At 33.2% G+C, this 23,974-nt stretch overlaps 1 long non-coding RNA gene across 1 annotated transcript; it reads left to right on the top strand.

Moving 5' to 3' along the window:
* Window positions 1-9,451: 9,451 nt before the first annotated feature.
* On the top strand, window positions 9,452-14,205 carry LOC112038863 (uncharacterized). Its single transcript, XR_002885896.2, has 3 exons — window positions 9,452-10,181; window positions 10,382-10,422; window positions 12,865-14,205. It is a non-coding gene; the product is annotated as an uncharacterized LOC112038863 (long non-coding RNA).
* Window positions 14,206-23,974: the final 9,769 nt, after the last annotated feature.

Genomic DNA, 23,974 nt, shown 5'->3' with positions numbered 1-23,974 from the left:
TTTTTTTTTTTTCAAAATTTATGTACAACGAAGCAAGCTTTTCCTAAAAAAAAAAAAAAGTGATGACTGACTAAATAAGTGGAAAAAAAAAACAGCAGTAATTTAAAAATTGATGTCCTTAGAAAGCCTGAATTTTAGTTAAATAAAAAATAACTAATAATTAAAAGATAATTTTTAAATCTTGTGTTCTATACTTCTATATATATATATATATATATATGTATATTTATATATTAGGACTATCCACGGGTCGGTCCGGGTTAGATTTGTGCCCAACACGAAACCGACCCACCGGAATTGGGTGGCAGAAAATTGCACCCACGCGCCGACAGCTAGAGTAGTCAGGTTGGGTGGATTAGACCTTTAACGGGTGGTGGGCGGGTCAGTCAAAGTCATAGATCTAAGAAGACGACAAGAAAACGGTGAGAAAAACTCAGATTCGGCAAAAATCTCATCGAATTCTATGAGATTTAGGTCTGTTTGGATACTGCTTATTTGGCTGAAAACTAAAAACTGAAGACTGAAAACACTGTAGCAAAATAAATTTTAAATGTGTGAATAATACTATAGGACCCATTTTTAATAAAAAAAGTTGCAAAAAAAAAATGTTTGTGGGTCCTGTGAACAATGCACGGGACCCACATGTTTGGGCTGAAATGCACTTTTTCACAAAAAAGAAAAAAAAAAGAAAAAAAAAAAAAGAAAAGAAGAAGATGGAAACATAGACGCTGAAACGTGCCTGTTTCATTCGTATCCAAACCCAGCTTTCGCCAAATTCAGCGAAAATCTCACTAGATTCGATGAGATTTCACCAAATCTAGTCAAAATCTCATTGGATCTAAGTGAAATATTGCCAGAATTTGGGTTTTTTCGCTGAAATCTGGAAAATTTCATCGAAATCTGTGTATCTTTCAGTCAGTTAGGGTTTTTCAAGTTTTAGGGGAGGGAAACCGTAACAGAAACTGACCCGCTGGAGTCAGTTTTTGGTGGTGAAGACTTATCGCCAACCACTAGAGTAGTCAAGTCAGCCGACATCGAATCAGATCCAATCGATTTCTTCGGGTGGGTCGGGTTTTTGGATGATTCTGGACAACCCTAGTATATATTATAAGCTTCAATTTCATAATATAACTGAAAGGAAGAAAGAACAAAGTGTATATCTGCGTTACAAATAATGGCCAGGGCTGTTGGCAGGTTATCCTTATTGAAACACAAAGACAAGCTAGAACCTAAGGCATGTTTAGAGCATTCACATCAAGGATCTCAAAAAATATAGCATTTAATAACTCAAAACCCTGCTTAATCAATTTTAACAGCTCTCATTTATGAGAGTTCACTATAGCAAGATATCAAATTTTTTTTAGATATGGCATCTTTGATGAAATATGATTTTTTGTGGTTTCAGATGCTAAAAATAGTTTTTAAGTAGGTTTGACACCCATGTTGTGAAGGCTCTTACCTATAATATGGGTAGCAACATAACCTATTCTTCTAACCCAAATAAAAGAGAAACATTAGCACAGCAGTGCCATGCCAAATGCTAGTTTAACATATACTTTTTTTTTTTTTTTTTGTTAATTTCAACACACCACTTTACAATACACCTTACATTAGATATTATATTATTTCCTTCAACACATTAAAATAATATATACAACACATTAAAATAATCTTAAAAATCTCATACAGTATAATATATAAATAAATACAAAATTCCTCACCACACACAACACACCCCACCACAACCCACCACCACACAAAATCAACCCCTGGCCACTAATCTCAGCCCATTGCAACACCCAAAAAAAAACACCACAACCAATATCAACCCATTGTAACCAAAAAAAAAAAAACTACAACCATCGCAAAAGAAAGAGAGAGATCAACAGAGGCTTAGGCAGAGGAGGCTAGGCAAGATTGATGACAACTTAAGAAGAGGAGGCTGGGCGAGACCGATGACAACTGGGCGAGATGTAGTTGGCCAAGGTTGGGGGCTTGGCGAGAGTCGTCTAGCAAGATCGGCGGTGGCATCTAAGAGTGAGATCGTCGACATACGAGGTGGCAAGATTAAAGGAGAGATTGATGACAAGATTGGAGGTGAGAGTGAAAGGAGAGGATGATTCTATAAAAATAGAGTGGAGAGGTTAAGAGTGAATAAGAGAAAATGAGAGTGACTAAGAGAGGAAGAGAGACTGAGAGAGTGAATCAAACGGGTGAGAGCAAGGAGAGAGAAAAGTAGAATAAAAAAAATATTAAAAGGTTTTAGCATTTCTATCAATACAATTCTAATATTAAAATTGTACTCTTAATCAGTATTAAAACTTTTAGCATTTAGAACATGTGATGTGAGAGGTTTTTAGGTGTTTAGTGTGCCAAATACCAAATATGCTATAATAAGAGGATTGAGATAAATGTTGCACATGATGCAATTGCTTTCAACCTTAGCCATTAGATTAAAAATGTTTTTATTGTTTGCGAGAGAGAAAATGAGTAATTACACCCATTAGGTATTGGACTAGATTTCAATCCCTAATAAGACTAGACTATAGAGGACAACAATAAAAAAGAGTAAAAAGACTGGTAACAAGTAGATTTTACACTACATTTCAAAAATACCAATATCAAATTATTTATTTTAAATTACATTTTATTAAAATATGTTTTTTTAACTTTTTATTACTCTTTTTATTTGTATATAAAAAAAAATTAAAAACTAATTTTGTATATGAAATAATAATCATCTAAAATTTATGATGATTATTGCAACAATTTAAATTTACACAAAAATTACATGATATAAACGAATGACAATCAAAATTTACCTCTTCTTTTTTTTTTTTTTTTTTTTTTTCCATTTTACATTAATTGATACAAGTACTATATGCCTGTACCTAATATGTGAGGTGATAATTTAGAGAATATTTAATGCTGTAACTTAAAAATATGTTTTTAATTTTTAAATAATATTACATCATTTTTCATATATTTTTTCATTTACAAGTATTTAAAAAAAATACAAATTACAAGGCCCCTTAAGCTCAAAATATAAAGGGTGAAAAGTGAAACTGAAAAGTGAAAATTCGAATAACATTCTCACTCTTTTCAAAAAAAGAAAAAGAAAACGCGTATAGGTTCTCAAGAAAGAGCAGTTTGGCTCCTCTGTGGCAGTTATGCTTCTCTTCCTTGTAGTATATGGTTTCCCTTCTCTGTGAGAAGGATGGTGGGTTCTCAAGTATAATTTTCTACTTGGAGATTTGTTTTGCTTTTTAGTGTGTCATTTTTTTATATTGCTTTCTTTCTTTTTTATTTCAAGCCGTATCTGCTACTACCTGTTTCTCTATTTTCAAATTGTGTTAGTCTGCACTTTGCTTTCTTTGTCTCATTCCAAACCATGTCTGTTACATCTGTCTTTTGTTCAAACTCACTTGCCTTAATGGAGGATTTATCAACTCACTGGAAGAAGTTATCTTTGTCAGAATCTGAAGAAAACCGGGTTGCACTAAGAATTGATAGGAGGAAGAGAGATTTTATACTGGTAGGGAAATTTTTCACTCGTAGATCATTAAATATAGAGGCTGTTGCAAAAACATTCAGACCTTTATGGCGCACAAAAGGAGGATTCAATGTTTCTGTGGGTGGTGAAAACATACTGTTGTTTGCTTTTGAATTGGAAGTTGATGCGGAAAGAGTTATTCAAGGTGAACCGTGGGCTTTTGACAGGCATCTTGTTGTCTTTGAAAAATTTGACGGATATGTTCCTATCCATATGTTGGGTTTTAAATCAACAGCCTTTTGGGTGCAAATTCATAATCTGCCTTTTCCCCTCCAAACTGTTGAAACAGCTTTTAGTATTGGACAAACCATTGGACCTGTGATCAAACCAAAAGATTTGGGCGAAATGTTGGGGCCGAACTTTATGAGAGTGAGAGTGGTTGTAGATGTCTCAAAACCTTTATGTAGGGGAAGGAAGATCTATTGGGATAAGGATGAAGGGTGGGCTGCTTTTATGTACGAGAGATTGCCGAATATTTGTTATTGGTGTGGGTCTGTGTCTCATGATGATAAAGACTGTTCTCTTTGGTTGCGAAGTAAAGGTACTCTGACTGTAGCAGAATAGCAATTTGGGCCGTGGATTAGGGCGCCTCTTTACAATTCGGCAAAAAAGTCTTTTGTTGCAGTTCAAGGATATGAGCATGTGAATAGTGGTGCTACACATGGTTTTGCTGGTGTATTGAATACTTCAGATGCTGGTGTTTCAGGACTGAATGATGGCTTTGAAAACACAATCACCTCTTCTAATTCACGTGCTACAAAGGTGAATAGCTTGGTGCCTTGTTATGTGGTGGGATTTAGGGATGATGAAGAACACATTTCTTCCTCATTGAAACCATTTGGATCACTGCAGATGGTGATGGACGATGCAAGGGCAGTTCCAGATTTTGATGAATAGTTACAACTATTAGATCGTGAGATTGACTCCTCTCCAAACCTTTCCAAACTGGAAAGTGATAACCCTGATGCCGTTTCAGTCAATGTCCCTATTTTTCCTCATGCCAAGTCACGCATTGAAGTGTCAACTCAAAATCAAAAATTAAATGAGGTGGACGCTACTCCTAATTTTTCTCATGTTCAGCCTTGCATTAATGCGTTAACAGCAGGTCAAGAATTAAACAAGGAGGTAATCAATTATGAGGGGGACTCTTTGGAGGCAATCCCGCTTGAGGAATTTAATATTGGCCAAACTTCTACTCCTACAGGCAAAAAGACCTCATGTGGCAGACCTAGGAAATTCACACAGGGAGATTTGTTGGCAACTGGGATTACAAATCAGGTTTATTTGGGAAACTCTGTACAGATAGTCCATACTCCAAAAAAAACATGGAAACGTATTGCTGTTAAAAAAGAAATTTCTGCAGATAAATCAGTAGCAGGTCTTGACATTGGTGAGAAGAGAAAAAGTGCTAATTTAGATGGCAAGGAAGATCATTCTGTTGATGGGGGAAAAGAGGAATAAGATTGAGGTATGTCCTACTAATCCAACGGCGGAGGTTGCTCAGCAACCCCGCCGAGCACAATGAGTCTCTTAAGCTGGAACTGTCAGGGGCTTGGGAACCTTCGAACAGTTAATGCCTTGGCAAAGGTAGTGAATAAAGAAGAGCCCATTATTGTCTTTCTTATGGAGACAAAGCTGAAAAAAGATTGGCTGGAATTGATTAAGGAGAAATGTAAAATGAAAAATTGTTTTGTTGTTCCTAGTATTGGAAGTAGTGGTGGTCTTATACTATTGTGGAAAGAAGAGTTGAAGGTAGATATTAAGACTTTTTCTCAAAATCATATTGATGCATGGGTCAATGGTGGGGAAGTTGGTTGGTGGCATTTTACAGGTTTCTATGGTCATCCGGATATGACTAAAAGGCATGAATCTTGGGCAAAATTGAAGCATCTAAAAAGAACGTCTTCTTTACCATGGCTGGCCATTGGTGATTTTAATGAGATTATGAGTCTCTCGGAGAAGGAAGGTGGAAGTATTCGTCCAAGAAAACAAATGGCTGACTTTGTATCTACTATTGATTATTGTGGATTGTGTGATTTAGGTTTCATTGGATCTAAATTCACTTGGCTATATCAAACAACTAGTGGGGTTCAAATACGAGAGAGATTGGATAGGGCTTTGGCTACATTGGAGTGGAGGTCTCTTTATCCAATAGCTAAGCTTCACCATTTATCTTCTTCGGTGTCAGATCATTCTTCATTATCATTTCATTTGTTTCAACAACAGAAGAAAAGAAGACACAAAAAAAAATTTCGGTTTGAGTCAATGTGGTTGAAAGATTTGAGATGTGAAAGGGTTGTAAAGAATGCATGGGAGAGTGGTCAATTGATAGATTCAGATTGGGTTCTTCACAATTGTTTGGAGAGGTGCAAACTTGAATTGTCTTCTTGGAATGCTATGGAATTTGGCCATGTGGGAAAAATTATTAAGGAACTTCAAACTAAATTAGAATGGTTAGAGGTGCAGCCCACATCCATGGAAGTAGTGGAAGCAATGAGACATACTCAAATTGAACTGAACTGTTGGTTGGATTGAGAGGATGATATGTGGAGACAGCGATCAAGGATTGATTGGTTTCAAAATGGTGATAGGAATACAGCTTTCTTTCATGCCAAGGCTTCGGCTAGACATAGAAAGAATTTAATGGAGGGTTTGCTAGATAATGATGGGGTATGGCAGATTGAAGAAGATAAAATGGAGGAGATAGCAATTGGGTACTTCGGGGATCTTTTCTCTACAAGTAATCCGGTGGATTTTTCAGATTTACTCTTGGCTGTGCAACCTAAGGTGACTAATGCTATGAATGAAAGGCTGGTTCGGCCTTTTGTAGAGAGTGAGCTTTGAAGCAAATGTATCCACTTAAGGCACCAGGTCCTGATGGGATGCCTCCTCTATTTTTTCAACACTTTTGGAGCACTTGTGACACGGTGGTCACCAAAACGGTACTTGATTTTTTGAACCTTGGTATTTTTCCACCTAATTTTAATGAAACCCACATTACTCTTGTCCCAAAAATTAAAGAGCCAAAGAAGATAACGGATTATAGACCTATTAGCTTATGCAATGTAGTTTATAAAATTGCTTCTAAAGCTATTGCAAATAGGTTGAAAAAGTTTTTAGCTTCGATTATTAGTGATACATAGAGTGCTTTTGTCCATGGGAGATTGATTACTGATAATGTTTTGGTGGCTTTTGAAGCTATGCATCATATTAGCAAAAAAAAAAGGGGAAAGGTTGGGGAAATAGCTCTTAAATTAGACATGAGTAAGGCTTATGATAGGGTAGAGTGGGTTTGGCTTGAAAAGGTTATGGAGAGATTAGGTTTTGCTAACCGGTTTAGGGATTTGATCATGAGATGTGTTTCTACGGTTACCTATTCAATTAAAATTAATGGGACTCCGAGAGGACATATTACTCCATCTAGGGGAATCCGTCAAGGAGACCCTTTGTCACCTTACTTCTTCCTTTTATGTGCAGAAGGTTTGTTTGCTTTGATTCAATCATCAGTGAATAGGGGTCAACTGGAGGGTGTTAAAATTTGTAGGGGTGGTCCTAGATTGTCTCATTTGTTTTTTGCGGATGATAGCTTGATTTTTTGCAAGGCAATGTTAAAGGAGTGTGATGAACTACAACGATTGCTTGCTTTGTATGAGAAAGCTTCCGGTCAAAGTTTAAACCGTGCAAAAACATCTTTGTTCTTCAGTAGCAACACTCTAAGGGATGTTCAAGAGGAGATAAAAAATCGGTTTGGTGCCCAAATAATTAAGCAACATGAGAAGTATCTTGACTTGCCTTCTTTGGTGGGGAAAAATAAAAGACTTACCTTCAATGCTATCAAGGAGAAATTGGGGAAAGTGTTGGCGGGTTGGAAAGAAAAATTGTTGTCCAAGGTCGGAAAAGAAGTTTTGATCAAAGCTGTGGCTCAAGCAATTCCGACTTATACTATGAGTTGTTTTAAAATTCCGGATTCGCTTTGTGAGGAACTGATGGGGATGATCAGGAATTTTTGGTGGGGCCAAAAAAAAGAGGAAAGGAAGATCGCATGGCTTAGTTGGCAAAAAATGTGTGAGCCTAAATGTAATGGAGGATTGGGTTTTAAAAATTTAAAGTTGTTTAATATGGCTTTGCTCACAAAGCAAGGTTGGAATCTTCAAATGGGGGGTGAGTCTCTTGTTTATAGGATACTCAAAGCTAAATATTTTCCAACAACTGATTTTGTTCATGCTCCGATTGGACACAACCCTTCTTATATTTGGAGGAGTTTAATTTCTGCCTAAAGCTTAGTCATTGAAGGTATGCGATGGAGAGTTGGTAATGGAGCAAATATCAAGATTTGGCAAGATAAGTGGTTGTCAGGGGTATCATCTCATAAAGTACTTTCTCCAAGGTTGTTTTTGAGTGCTGATATGAATGTTGCTGACTTGATTGACTCACAAACGGCAAGGTGGAAAACAGAAGTGCTTGACAACCTCTTTATTCCTCATGAAGCCGACTTGATCAAGAGTATTCCTTTGAGTGTTACTCTACCAGCGGACAAACAGGTTTGGGCTGAAACTTCTACTGGAAATTTTACTGTTAGAAGTGCTTATAAATTAGCGGTTAATTTGTTTACAAATGCAAACCATGGAACTACTTCTGATGGTCGTTTATTGAGAAAATTTTGGAACAAAATTTGGTCTTTGCCCATTCCCCATAAGGTGCGGCACTTTTGTTGGCGTGCTTGCCGTGATACTTTACCAACTAAAGTCAAGTTAAGGAGGCGTAATGTGATTACAGATGATATGTGTGTTTGCTGTCATAAAGAAGCTGAGACGAACGAACACATTTTTTGGGGCTGTCCGAAAGCACAAGAAACTTAAGCCGCTTCAAAATTGCAACTGCTGCATTTGGATGTTCATTGTGGTTCCTTTATGGATCTGTTATGGCTTGTTATGATGAGTAATGAGTCAGGTGAGGAAAAATGTTCACAGGTGGTCATAATGGCTTGGGCACTTTGGAGTAATAGAAATGAAATTCTTTATGGTGGAGAAGGCAAAACAAGTCCGGCTATTGCTCTTTGGATAGCACATTTTCTTCAAGAGTACTGTCTACTACAGGTTCAAGCTTTAAAGCTACACCAGATTCGGTACAGCACATACCTGATGCACAACATCAGCCTATGCTTGCGGCCTGGCTTCCTCCTTTAGCGGGTTTCTTTAAAATCAATGTAGATGAGGCTCTTTTCTCATCAAAGAAGCAAGCTAGGATTGGTTTAGTGATAAGAGATGTTCAATGCAGATTGAAGGCTGCTTTATGCAGAAAAATTAAAGCTCCAATGGGGTCTGTTGAAGTTGAAGCTAAGGCCTATGAGGCTGGTCTGTTGCTGGCAAGGCATTTGGAGTTGCGAGATGTTGTGTTGGAAGGTGATTCCTTGATAATTTCCAATGCTCTCAAGCGACATACAATACCACCCTCTTCTGTAGATGCTATCTTGGAAGGCATTCATGAGTTAGGTGCTGAACTTGGTGTTGTTCATTTCTCTCATGTACGTAGGATTGGCAATAAACCATCCCATATTCTAGCAAGACAAGCTCAAAACCTTGTCAATGATGTAATTTGGATTGAAGAAATTCCTTGTTGTATTTAGCAAGCTCTTATCCAGGATGTATCTTTATTGTGATGTTGTTATAATAATATTTTCAGTGTGTTTTCTATCAAAAGAAAAAAAAGAAAAAAAAGAAAAAGAAAAAGTCACGCACAGACTGCAAAGGAATTATTTACTGTTTAAGGTAAAAAAGCAAAATATACCGCTGGGTAAGAGCAAGGCTAATTGGGTAATTTCGATAATGGGCACAAAGTACAGAGCCAGTTCTACATCACATTGGCTTACGTGCGTTTAACTGCAACACTAGATTTATTTTAGATTTATTGTCTACCCTTTTTTTCCTCTCTTTACAGTTCACATTACGCGTGTACTTTATTTTATGTCTCTTACCGAATCTTCCTTCTTTCATTCATTCAATCTCTTCCTTTTCAACCACTCCTCCGCCTCTAAAAGCCACATCTCCACCGTCTGCTCTAGACACCAATCTTCCACCCTCCCTTCGACCTTCTCTGCGTCTCTCTCTCTCTCTCTCTCTCTCTCTATAAAAACCTTCAAATTCGACCCACTGCGTGTCTCTCTCTGTCGCAAGATGAGAGATCTTAGGTATGGCTTTTATTTTGTTGATGTTAATTGTCATCAGATCATGTGTTCATCGGTGCGGTTGACCATTTTTTGGAGGCATTTATTTTTTCACTGCACACAGAAGAGATGACATCTCTTTTCTCTAAGATAAAGAGCCTCCACCGCAAAGCCGAAGTTGCAGATCGGAGTGAAGCAAAGGGGGATGGGGTAGATCGGAACGCCGTGTGGAGATTATGTTTTCATGGCTGTTCGGTGTTCATTTATTTGTACCACACATACCCAGTCGAGAGAGAGATATCATGACATCGGTTTCTCCAAGAAAAGAACACCTCCAAGGTAGTTGGCGATGGCTGTCTGTGTGTTCAGACATCGGCCGATCTGAGTAGGGCAAAGGTGGATGGGTAGATCGCCGATCGATAAGGTGTGAACTTTTGTTGGTCGATCGAGACCTATCTATCAAAGGTATGCTTCCTCTTATTCTTTTCCGTTATACCCTGTAAGTAAATTGAAGTTATTATTATTTTTCATATCTGCGGCTATGATGACCGTGTGTTTTTGTTATACTTATACCTGCGTTTCCTTATATTATTTTCCCTTACGTTTTCTTATATATCTTTCTTTGTTTTTGAAAGAAACTAACAAATTTTCTGTCACCTTCGTAGGTCCTTTTTTTCAGAATGAAAGCAGGGCATGAAAAACTGGGGTAAAAGATAAGCTATTTTTTGGCTTCTACTTTTTTTTTTTTTTTTTTTTTTAACGTAATGTAAGCTACACACGTGGGTGGGGTGGGGGGTGGAGGGCTATGGCTACCCCAGAATTTTGAAATATTCTTTATTTTTTTTATTTATATAAAATTATTTTACTATTTTGAATTTTTAGCCTTCAAAAATGGCACGACGATGCTTTAAAAAAAAATTTTGGCCTTTATTTTTTTCAATTTCATTTTTTTTATAGGGAGATAGTTCTTTATTTTTCTCAATTTCAGTTTTTATGGTAAAAAGTGATCTTATATTTGGTGAATTTTTTCCCTATGGATGTACTAATGTATGACTTATATTCCACACACACGTAATACATAATGCTAGTTTTTTTTGTTTTTTTATTTATTTATAAAAGTTTGGCACCTCGTTTGGATTTATTTTTTCAATCCATTATGTGGTGATTAAGTCATTGAATCATTAACAAAATTTTTTTATTACTACAACTACATAAGAAAAATCTCTGTAGTTGCTACATAAAGGTTTAGAATAAGATAGCTCCAAACATATTCCTCCAAGTTTTGATTATTCAAGTTTTTGAAAATTTCATTAGTTCAATTGAAATATTTTTTATATATAATTTGAAACAAATTTATTTTTGATAGAAAATACTAATTGTTTTTTTTTTGGGTGTGTATGTATGTAACTTATGAAATAAAAAAAGTGTGTATATGTGTGTTAAAAAGGTATTTTTTGGGTTGCCTTGACTAATATATTAGTGTCACATTAGTGTCACAATTCCCCGTCCCTGATACTATAGCACCGTAAATTTTCTGGAAAATTATTCATTCTCCTAAAAGCATTATCTAGAAAACCGTATCATTTTCTTGTGTTTGGTAGTGACCTTGAAAATGAGCTGAAAATGTGATTTTTCATTTTCGGTGAACACAAAAAATGCATTCAAGCTATAGAATATAAATTTTTTTTAGTCGCAAGAAATGTAAACCGTATGTCTTGTACGAGTGGAAAGGTCAACTAGACCGGTTTCTGTGAAGTACATGAAATCCAAAACCAGTCTTAACACCCAAAAAAAAAAAAAAGTCTTAACACACTACTACTCAGCATGTCAAGCCGCTGCACCTCTCGCCCCTGCATCTCGCCCCCCCCCCCCAATCAGCTTCTTCTGCTGCATCTCTAGCACGTCCAGGCTGCCCATTTAGTCAAGTGGTAAGTTGAAGCATGCCAAATTTTTGGGGATAGCAAGATATTTTCTATTATGCTTCTACTAGGAATAAAAGCAACCAGAGCAGTGTCAATCAATTTGCTTAACATTGGTCTGAGCCTACCCACATAATAAATCAAGAACCTTCTCCAATGATACCCGCATAATAAATCAAGAACCTTCTCCAATAATACCCACTGAATCCCAAACGGCCCAAATATAAAACTCCGCAACTTAAAAGCTTCACTACAATGTATGAAAAGGTGGTCCACTGTCTCCCCAGTCCCCACTACAACAGCACATACAACAACTCACCATTGAAAACAAGAAAGAAGAAATTTTGCTTACAAGAGAAGTACCTCTAAAATTCTAATTGCAGAATGCAGGTGTATAAGCTCTCATTAAGCCAACAAAACTTAGGTTATGTTTGGTAATCTATGAACTATATATTATATATTGTTTTCTAGGCTAATCTATGAACATTTTTTTTATTGATATAAAAAAAGATGTCTAAACAATCACATGCCAGCATAGCAGGTACATGCATTTGTTGCCAGACTAAAACACGCTCGCTAAAGTCTGAACACACAGGCATTGTATATTTCAAACATAAGGCCAAAACCTGAACATGAAATCTCATTTAACTCTAGCTTGGGTCTTTTCTTCATATATCATTGGTAATTGATGCTCAAGTTTGTCATGTCTGGCAATTCCTCTTGTCAGGCTGTGAACTAAAGAGGATTTCATGGATGACAGGAGGAAAGTGGAGGGAGGGAGGAGAGAGCGGTGGGTTTGGGTTTGGCCGCAAGGTTAATTTGGACTTTGTCATTGTGCTTTTGGTTTCGCCTTTTTGTTTCAGCTAGGACTTGAAGCCTAGGTTTCATTTAAGTTCACTAGGCTTCTCCGTGTTTTCATAACTGAAAACAGGTTATTAGCTATTCTCAGTTTCCTTTGGAAATTGAGATTTGGAAACCATTGTATATATTATTACAGTTTATAAGCTCTCCCTTTGTTCCTTAATCCTCTGCTCTGTACTTAGTTCTTTTGTTGGCTTATGTTTGTTTTGCTGTCTTTTCTTGTTGTTTGTTTCCTTCTCTGTATTCCTTGCTCTACCTTTTGTTTTTCATGAGGTAGCTCTTTGAATATACATCTTTTTACTTATCAAAAAAAAAAAAAAAAAAGCTCTAAAATTCTTTAGGTCTATTTCTCTCTTCTTTCCTTTCAGATCGAACACCCTGGGTTTTTTGCTCTTCTTCCCCATCTGATGCCGCTGAGAAAAACAAGAAGCAGCTTGAATCACCTTTCAATGAAGAGACACAAAACCGGAAGCTGTGATTGCAGTGAAAAAGACACGAAAGTAAGGGCTATCACTATCAGAGTATATATTATTATTATTATGTTAAAATGCAAAACACATAAAAAGGAGTTAATTTTACGCATATTTTGTGCTACGGTAATCATATAAATTTACATAATTATGCACTTATTATTGTGTGTTATTTTTAAGTAAAAATGTGTAAATTTTATATAAATTTTTATTATACACCAATTGATGTGTGCTTTAAGTTTTTCTAAAATCTATTTTAGTCTCAACTTTTCTTTAATTTTTTTTAGTTCTTTGAATTTCAAGTTTATTCATTTAAGGCATTTGTCAACTTTAGTGCTTTTTTTTTTTTTTTTGAGGCGGTAGTGTTATTAAACTTGGCGCGACCCAGCCGGTCGGACCAGTGACCTAGCACATTGACTGAGCTGGGTGATCAATTAGATCGGGAAAATATGTGACTCAGTTAAAACCAGTGCAACCTGGTGGGTTTTAAGCAACCTGTGTGACCCGGTTGGATTTTATTAACACAGTTAGGTTTGTGAATTGTGTAAAATTACATTAATATATTCACTTTATTGACTCTTTTATTATTTGTGTAATAATATGGTAATTTAAACAAAAGAAAACTTAAAAAATCCAAAAAAAAAAAAAAAAAAAACATTGTTCCCTGCGCCCTGTCCTACATTTTCACACTTTGTACTTTATAGTTTGTACATGTACCATCACTTTTCAGTTTTCACAATTCTCAAATTCTGCTGCCATGGGCTACTATTGTGCATAAATATTTTTTATGCTTTGAAGTCTGAGCAGATGTACTTGGCCAACAATTAGCATGTAAGTATGACCATATAACTCTATGTCATTGCCACCATCTTCCTTTGTTTAGGTTTTTTTAATATACTTTATTTTTTGATTGCTTTTTAGTTTAGGCATCTTTGGTTTAATTTTTCTTTTTTTGGTCGTGTACAGTGTGAATGTGTGACATTGTTTCTTCTTTGAGTTTTGACTATTTTGTTGCTTTGAATTTGTTTGTTACTTTAGGTATTAGCTGACCTTAACTTTACTGACAAATATAAATTAATTTGTTTGTTTCTTTTAATGCTATTGCTAATCAAGAAAGGCTGGGTTTCAATGTTGTAAAAGATTTTGATTGCAATTTGCAAAGATCAATTTCTGAATTCTTGTACTCCTAAGGAAATGTGGTTTTAAGAAGAAAAAGAAGATCCTAAACGTATTTAACCATTATTGCCTGGTAGGTTTTCAAACTCACAACTATCACCATCTTCTTAATTGTCTGTCTAACTCTGAAGTGCGAATCATCACAAATGATATCAAGTGGTTACCCTTGCAAAAATTTGGCAGCATTTTCAAGATAAACACAAATTGAATAAACTCCATCAGGATTTTGGATGAAATCTTAAAACCTTGCAGAATCCATTATAATGTTTCCATGCTCACTTATCACCAAAACAACTACATTCATGATTTTGTCCTCAACTTTTGAAAAATATATTGCTCAAGTGTCTTATGATATGCCAATTGGTCCCTTTTCTTTAATGTCTCATGTGTAACTTCCTTCTTTCGTAATAAAGATTCCATAACACATTCATCTTGCAAACGAAATTTCTAATTAAACAGCTTTTTTCTATACATAATGTAGAAGGGCAAGAACTTTCATAAGATATTCAGTTTGTATCAAGGAATTTTTAATTCAAGAGTTTTCAACTAATATATTTTTTTGTTGGAAAGTTACACATGCATCAGATGGATCTTGAACTCTCTGACATCACCCTCTACCTTGCTCTTCTGAGGGGAGGAGGTGCCATTTGAGCTGAGCTGATTGGCGAGTTTTCTATTTATAATATAAAAAGATAAGTTTATTATCGGTTTTACTAAATAGAATTAAACGCGTTGGCTTCGTATTAAATACTATTGAAATTGTTCTAAGCAACAAGTCAAGAGACTTACTAAGTCAGCCAAATGTGATCCTATTGAAACAAGTAGGCCTGATGCTCTTTGTCAGTCTGCAGACTCTGCATTTAGCTCCTAAATAAAAGAGAACAACCTAGAAGAGTAATAAAAGTTGTTCCAGGAATAAAATAATTGAGCATGTAAAAGAAACCTGTGAATCTGAGCACCAAGCAACATAATCTCCTAAAGTAACTCCTTTGACAAAAATGATGTATTTGCATTATTGCATAAGGTGTTGGCTATGGATGCCCTATAGTTGCACAGGAGATAACTATAAACCAAATTTGAAGGAATGACATCCTCAAAAGTTATAGATTCAAAAGCCATTCTCGCCCCTTTTTTTTTTTTTTTTTTTTTTTTTTTTTTTTTTTTTTTTTTTTTTTTTTATAAGCTACACACGCACTTAATGTGTCTTGAACTCATAACTTCACATTTTACCCATTTTCTTATATAGGTGAAGGTGTCATTTTTGCAAAACTTTTTTTTTTCCTCAGTACCATATGAGTAAAACTGATTAGAAAATGCCAATTTAAATTTATAATGAGGAAACAAAAGAGCAAGTTTGACTCAATACTCATGTAGGACGCATGGTACTGGAAAAGAAATCCTTAACTATAACATTTTTATTTCGATAGTTATAATGGGGTAGGAAATTTGAATTTTAAATGTCTTGGAAACATTAAGAGGAACTTTTTTTTTTTTTTTTTTCATTATTTATAGTTATCTTGTAAACACTAAGACTAAGGTGCCAACTAATTGAGTTATAAAGCTCCTGACATATAGCTTACTCTACCCTCAAGCATATAAGCTCATGGCCATGTTAAACACAAATAGTAGTAACCAACTGTTTGAGATGGTTATATTGTCTGCACCTGTCAAGCAAAATTCAACTTGAAAGTCTACCTTTCTCGTTCAATGTCAACCTTATTCATCAATGGTTTAATGTGTAAATTGCAAGAAAATAAATGGTACGCGCAATCTCAACATTAAATAAGAATCTCATATTTTAAAAATAATAATAATAATATAATTTCACAGACATAAGTCTAAGCACAATCTTAGGGCATGTTTGGTAGATGGTAATAGGCGCTGTAATGTAATAAGTATTTCTATAGTTTGGTTATTCTTTAGAGCATGTTTGGTAGATTGTAATAAGCGCTGTAATGTAATAGTTATTCCTATGATTTAGTTATTCTTTAATTTGGTTATGTCTTTATTATAAGGAATAATCATTCATTATGAATAGCTATTCTTCAAGATGAGGAATAACTATTCATCTTTAAAAGGTTGTATTAGCTATTCCTTAGTAAGAGCAATAATTTCAAAACTTAATATATTTCCAAATAAACAAGCTTTCCATATACATCTAACAATTATAAAAATAAAAAATCACACATATCTTTCTTAAATTTAAAAATAACAATTTTTAAGGAGATATAATTGTATAAGTAAGAAATTTTCTAAAATAAATGTTAAGTTTCATTCTAATATTATAATTCACAACCAAACTAATGAATAGGTTTACAACAAATTTTATTCATAGTAATAAAGATTACAATTTCTATTGTAATTCTCATTCAGTGTATTAAACGTACCCTTAGTTTGATTATGTTTTTATTACAAGGAATAGTTATTCTTTATGAATAGTTATTCTTCAAAATGATGAATAATTATTCATCTTTAAAAGGTTGTATTAGCTATTCCTTAGCAAGTGCAATTATTTCAAAAGTTAATATATTTTCAAATAAACAAATTTTCCATATACATCTAACAATTATAAAAATAAAAAATAACACATATTTCTATTGAATTTAAAAATAACAATTTTTAAGCATGAAAAATATTGAGAAGACTCATTATCAAGCATGAAGCAATGAAAAGAAACCGATTTCCCTCATCAGCTCATGTTCTCCAACTTAAAAAACTATACGATAGTTCAATCATGAATATCAAGCTGCTATGTTCTAAAAGGGAAAGAGGACTAACTTGTTTTGCCTTAAACATAACATATTACTTTAGTCAAATCTTTCAAGTTAGAGCATTCGACACCCTTCTTTGTCCTTTTTTTTTTTTTTTTTGTGTGCATAGAATCAACAGATGAAACCCCGTCAAATGGTTCCAATTGCATAAAAAGCTTGTAAAACCCATCCAGAAATTGGGACAAATCAATATTATTCAAACTCATTCCTACCTATCTATTAAGCTTCAAGTTTTTCAACCCTAAAGGAAAAAAATTTACTTAGCTTGAACAAGATGGAGTTCTTCACACAGTAATTCTAATCAACAAGATAAATTAGTACCTATCCCCAAAAGCTTAAGCCATAAAAAAAAATATATTAAATTTAATTATTTAACAAGAATTCTAACTCTCTATCTCACGTATGGGCCCAAACTGCCCTTAAATTTTAGAGCCCATCGTGTGAAATTTTTAGTTTTTTATTTTTTATTATTTTTTTAAATAGGACGTAGAGTGGAGACATTTGCACTGATATCATGATAAATTAATTATTGTCCCAAAGAGCCCAGTGTGTGAAATTTTTAGTAGTATTTATTTTTTAAATAGGATGTAGAGCGAAGACAATTGCACTGATATCATGATAAATTAATTATTAATCCAAAAGCTTAAGTTATTAAAAAAATGGAAAATTTACACATTTAACGATAATTCTAATTGAGAATTATGGGTTTTGAACTAATTTAACATACTCAAAAAACTAATGCTAACAATAAAAAACTAACTAGAGTAGTAAGGTAAGGGTTTTTGCCATCACTAGACAAAAGCACTGAATCCAAAACAACATAACTATGCTAAAAAACCACTAATCATGTTCCACATTTGAACATAGAAATGACAGAATCAAGCCCTAAAAATTCATGTAGAATTTAACCTGTCGTCCACCTAGAGATACAACCCAACAACAATTGCAACCAGCATTAGCTTCAATTATTAACCAAATTCTCTCTCTCTCTCTCTCTCTCTCTCTCACACACACACACACACACACACACACACACACACAAACACACACACACACACACATAGGTACAAGGCGGCAATGTCCTTGAGGGAAGTGGAGGCGGCAGCTTTGATGACTGGGGAATCACTAGCTAGCAACGAGACGAGAACCTGAACGGCCTTTGAGTACATAGTACATATATATATACATATATATATACATACATATATATATATATACATACATATATATATATATATATATAAAAGCACTGAACAAACCAAAATTTTGAAATTAAGTGAATTGAGAAGTAGTGTTTTGGTTTTTTTATTTTTTTATTTTTTAAATATAATTTGATAGTTAGTGGCCGTTTGGCTAGAGTGATGACAGTTTCAAATGGTTATTTTTAGGCTTCAAATTGTGCTTTTTAGTCTTGTAAATGTAAGAAAGTGCATTTTTGTAACAATTGTAGATTGCCACTTTTTAAAAAATTTTAAATAAAAATTATGAACCAAACTCTGTATTAGGGTAGATTTGAACATTGAACGTTTTTACTAGACTAGAAACATAAAAAAGGTGATGATACAAAGTTCTTTACCATTATGATTATCACCAATTCACTATTAGGGTGAAGGATTTAAACATTTGACGCTTTTACTAGAAACATAAAAAAAGTGATGATACAAAGCTCTTTACAGTTATGATTATCACTTATAATACGGTTTTGGGCAATGTCAAAATAGAAGATGAAACTTGAATTAGAAGGGACAATTTATTCATTCTAATAAGTTTTGGTTCAAACCAACAAGAAAATGACACGTCATTCATTTCAATCGTGTATATATTATATATATATATATATATATATAAAGTCAAACTTGAGATGAAAATTCAATTAGAATCCTCAATGTGTCCTATTTAATTTTTTTACCTATTTTTTGTGTCAAATCTATATATAATTAAAGTCAAAGCTAAAAGAACGTTCAATTAGATTCTAAATTGGATTCCAGTTGTATATGTATTCGAAATTCTAAATTAGACTCTAATTTTGCATCTTGTATCCTATTTATTTTTTAAAAATGTTGCGCCAAATAAGTTAATTACAGGCAAAACACAATAAGTTTGCTAGAAATTAGCCGTAAAAAAGCCAAACATCGTTGCTGTCCTAAGTCCTCCTCCACGTCCATAATCCACACGACCAAACTCACATTTTGTTCTTCGATTAAATGAGAAAATTGAATATAGACATGTGAGATTAGTGACTAAAGTTTGTATTCTCCAATGGAGTAAATGTGATGTGGGTTTGGGTCAAATCGTAACACCAACGGATCCAGATTCCTCTAGGCCGCGGCGTGGTTACAGGTATGTTCTTTAAACCAATCCCTCTCTCCTATTTTATTTGTTTATTAGTTTTAAAATGATAATAATACAAGGCATCCCATGCACACGGCCTAATTTGTAGTATTTGCTTGCAACGGGGCTAGGTACTTTTGTTCTTCAATGAACAAAGAGAAAACATAAGGGCTAGATACTTTTGTTCTTTATGAACAAAGAGTGAACATGATTGATGAAGCAGGATTGAATAAAATCATGAGTAGTATTGAATTTGTTTTCAAGGGATTACAGTTAAAACATGATCAGTCCAATCTTATGAACAATAGAAGTGGGAGAATAGAAAATAGGGAGGTGATGAAAAAGTAGGAAAATAGAAAATATTTTAATTTCGCTTATTTATGTTTGGTTGGAGAAATTGAAAATTGGAGAGATGAAAAACTTTTTTTAGTTTGGTTGAGAAGAAAAATGGTATAATAGAAAATGTGATTTATATAAATTTACTGTCATGCTCCTATTAAATATAAAAAGTAATGAATTATATTTTTATTAAAAAAATGGAGTGCACTTCATTGAGAGAGAGAGAGAGAGAGAGAGAGATAGCAAAAATCCAAAATAAATGAGATAAAGAAAAAACGATTGAAAAAAAAAAACATATGAAAGGAAAATGGCTGAACAGTAAACAAAAAAAAAAAAAAAAAAAAAAATTCTTTTTCTTGTTTATGCTTGATTTAATTAAGGGACAAACCTTTCTTGAGATTTTGAAATCATAAACGAATCCAACTCTCTACAATATCTTACTTCAAATAAGATCAAGACTCTTTCGTAATTAAAGTTTAAACATTGACCTTTCCCACATTAATTAGCGGCAAGAGTCACTTTTTTCAAATACCAATGGTTGATTTGTCCTGAGTCAGGTGATAGACAAATACCGTTCCCACATTAATTAGCTGAATGATTGTTGTCTTTATCAATCATTCTATGCTTTTGTTGAGCTTACTTTTTATATTATCGGTGGTTTTTTTACCCTTTTCCTTGACATCAAAAAAAAAAATAAATAAATAAATAGAGGCGTGTTTTGACTTTGTAACTTTCAAATTAGGTACATTAACTTTCTTATTGTATAGGTTTGTATTAAACTTATTTTGCGTCCACGTTTAGTATTTTCACTTTTTTTAATATATATATAAGCTGCAATTGTTGATTTTTAGAGACAAAATTTACTGTTTATCCATTAAAAAATATTAAAAATAAATTTTACGGTATTATTTACACATTTAAAATTATTTTGCTACAGTATTTTTAGTTTTCAATTTTAGCAAAAATAAGTTGTATCTAAACGAACCCATTATAATGATGTGCTAAAAAAAATTTAAGAACAATATGATTGTTCTCAAAATAAAAATCAAACCAATATTATATAAGTGTTTAATTAGGAGAATCAACCCTTTTCACATGCTATACCAAATTTTAAACTATAGTTAATGGCAATTTTTTATAATATTTTATATTTGTCAATCTCTTCGAACGTCACCTCCTCCTTTACTGACCATCCAATTTTTTTTTTTTTTAAACAAAAAACTCAAACTTGTAAAATTGTTCTTTCAAAAATACAACCTTCAATTTAGGAGTATTTTTTAAAAGTTTAATTTTATAAACAACTAACCCAAAGAGACATGTTAAGACAATCCCTCTCTACATTAATGTAGTGTTTTTTTAAGAAAAAGATTATAATTTACACCTCTAAAATTCGGAATAATTTTAATTTTAATTTCTAAAATTTCAAAATGTTATCAGCATTATAAGGTTGGGCTTTTGATTTAAGTTCTTCTATTTCCGATAAAGTGCCATCTAAATCAAATAAATAGCATAAAAAATNGTTAAACTTACTTTTTCTTTAATTGTCGGTTTTTTATAAGAATCGAAACATATTAGTGTTGGTTCTTGGTCAAACCGACCGGTCCGTTCGACTTTTATTTAAATTGGATTTTTTTTTCAATAAGTTCAAACTTGTTCAAGAATTGCTTGATTAATTTTTTTTCTCAGATATATAGTAAAACCATTATTATTTTTTTTTTATCTTCGAAAGTCTATGAATTTTTACTTATTTTTATATTATCAATAAACTACAAATACTTATTTGATATTTGATATCATTTCAACATATACATGTCAATATTAAATCTACAAGTAAAAATATAATTTATATATAACTAAATCGAGCTTTATATTCATAAACTTGTTCACGAATACATTATTATATTTGAGTTTGACTAGCTTAATAGTTAAGTTGAAACTTACACTTGAGTTTGGCTTGTTTGCTTAACAAAAGAATATAAACTAGCATTTTTTTGTACTGAACTTAAGTTATTTATAAACAACTTGTTTCATTCATTTATTACCCTAAGAAAAATTAAAAAATGAAAGAGAAATAAGTGGAAAAAACTAAATATATTTTTTATGCTATTTATTTGATTTCGTGAAAACCATGAACTGGGACGGTTAAACCAATTTTCAATAATTTCAGTAAATTGAGCAAAATAAACAAAAATCTTCATCATTTTGATAGCAAAGTTGGTGCTTATCTCTCATTGAAGGTATATTGTTGCTGGTTGTGAGTAAGATGAGATTTGAGGAAATCTGAAATTTGTGGGTAAAATAAGATTTAAAGAGGTGGGATGGGAGAAGCAAAGTGAGAAATGTGGTGCTTAAAAGAGTCAAAAGGAAGAATTTTTGGTTTTAGCCTTTAGTTTATGAACTAGTTCGGAGGAAGAGAGAGATCGAATGAGACAAAAGTCACAAAACACTAACAATGAGCGGGTTTAAGAAAAAAGATACAAAAATACTAGTATAATAATATGAGGTTTACATTTTAAAGACAACAAAAGTAAAGAAAAATAAAATAAAATAGTGGAGTAGTTTGAAAGATGGCAGCGTGTGAAATATTAATACCGATTGCATTTACATGCGAATTGAGGACTTTGGGTGATGCACCTAAATGCATGGCAGCCAGCCATGTGTCACTGAATGTATTTTACTAATTTTCTCCTTTTTTTTTGTATGTTAATAAATTAGTATTAATTGGAAATGATAAATAACTTATTTATTAAATATTAAAGAGTAGTTTGTGCTTTAAATCATTAACATCTAATTTAACTCATTTTTATTTTAGAATAGATTTTTACAAGAAAAATATATCAATCCTACGTTGAGGGAAGTTCAATTAAATTATGTATTCTTAATTATGTTATTAAAAAAAAAGAAAAAAGAAGAAGTTAAATTGTTGTCGTTATTTTTTGTAATGTTAATTTAATTGTTTATACTTTTTTTGTCCTACCCATTTATATCTAATATAAAGTATAAAACTCATTTAAAATTGTTAGTAAATAATACGATAAGTCATTTTTAATTTTTATAATTTTAAAATTATTAATTAAATTATTTATGACAACACTCATAAAATTGGAATCACTCTATTTTTCGGTTCTTTCACTAGAATCATTCTATTTTGAATTTTGCTTTGCTTTTCTCGGGAATCAAACAAAGAGATGCAAAGTGGCTTTTTTGGTGTTTGTTTGTCGAGAAAATTTTGATTTTCTAAGAAAATGAGAGGAGATTGCCAGTTGTGCATTTAGAGTAATGAAGTAAAAGAATCCCAAATCTAAATGCTATGTAACTTGTGTGTGCGGATCAAAATTTTGAAATTTTAAGGGGTAACATTAAAATTACTCTAAACTTTAAAGGTGTAAATTACAATTTAGTATAATAATTAAATTATATAGATTGGTTCCACCAAAACCAATTGGGAAAATGATTTTACCGAAAAAAAAAAATTGGGAAAATGATCATTTTTATTTGAAATATAGATCCATTTCATGGCTTAGATTAGTAAATATTATAAATTTAAAAGTGTATAGATTGTCACGTCATTTAAGGGACACTTTACATAGTTGGAGATATAAACATAACCTCGAAATGGAATGGATTTTGTTCGAGCACATTGGGCCTGTAGAGGCAAAAAAAAAAAAGTGGTAGTCATGTGAGTTGAAAATTTGATTAAAACATCTTTGGTTTCTTAATTATAGACTTCAGTGTTGATGATCAATTTATGTGCGTGTGTATTTGATGAGAATATAGGTACATGAACAAAATGACTCTGTAGCAGTAGTGGCCTGTGGGCTTGGTGGAGGTTCACTTGTGAATGCAGGAGTGACAGTGCCAACCCCAGTTCGTGCTAGAAGGAACCCAAAGTGGCCAAAAGAATGGGAAAGGGATTGGGATATCTGTGAAGCTTCTGCTGCTGCCATGAGAGATAAGACATGATGCTTCTAAAAGGCAGGCTCAGTGTCTCCATGGTAGAGCTCTAAAGAGCTTGATAAGCCTTAGAGGAAACAACAAAGGAGGGTTCATATGTCATCTATTATACACACTCTACAGAACCTATTTTGTACAGAAACCACAGGGGAGCCACAAGGACTCCCCCCAAAAGATTTGTATCATAAATTTTATCCAAGCAGCACTCTCCATGAAATTAAAACAGGTATTAGGAATCTAGATCTGCTCAGAGTTGATGTCAGTATACAATGCAGTCTCAGGAGAATCAATGATCATAATCAGAAACAAAAGACTACATAGAACTATGGATATTCATTTAAATTCTACCAATATGTAAATTAAGAACCCATGAAATGCACTTTCAAGCTAAAAAAATTAGATAAATTGATGGAAGAAGAAATACCCCACCATTGAAT

This window comes from Quercus suber, unplaced genomic scaffold (genome assembly GCF_002906115.3).
Source record: "Quercus suber isolate HL8 unplaced genomic scaffold, Cork oak 2.0 scaffold_223, whole genome shotgun sequence".
Lineage (NCBI taxonomy): Eukaryota > Viridiplantae > Streptophyta > Magnoliopsida > Fagales > Fagaceae > Quercus > Quercus suber.
This window is presented reverse-complemented; position numbering and strand designations above follow the sequence as displayed.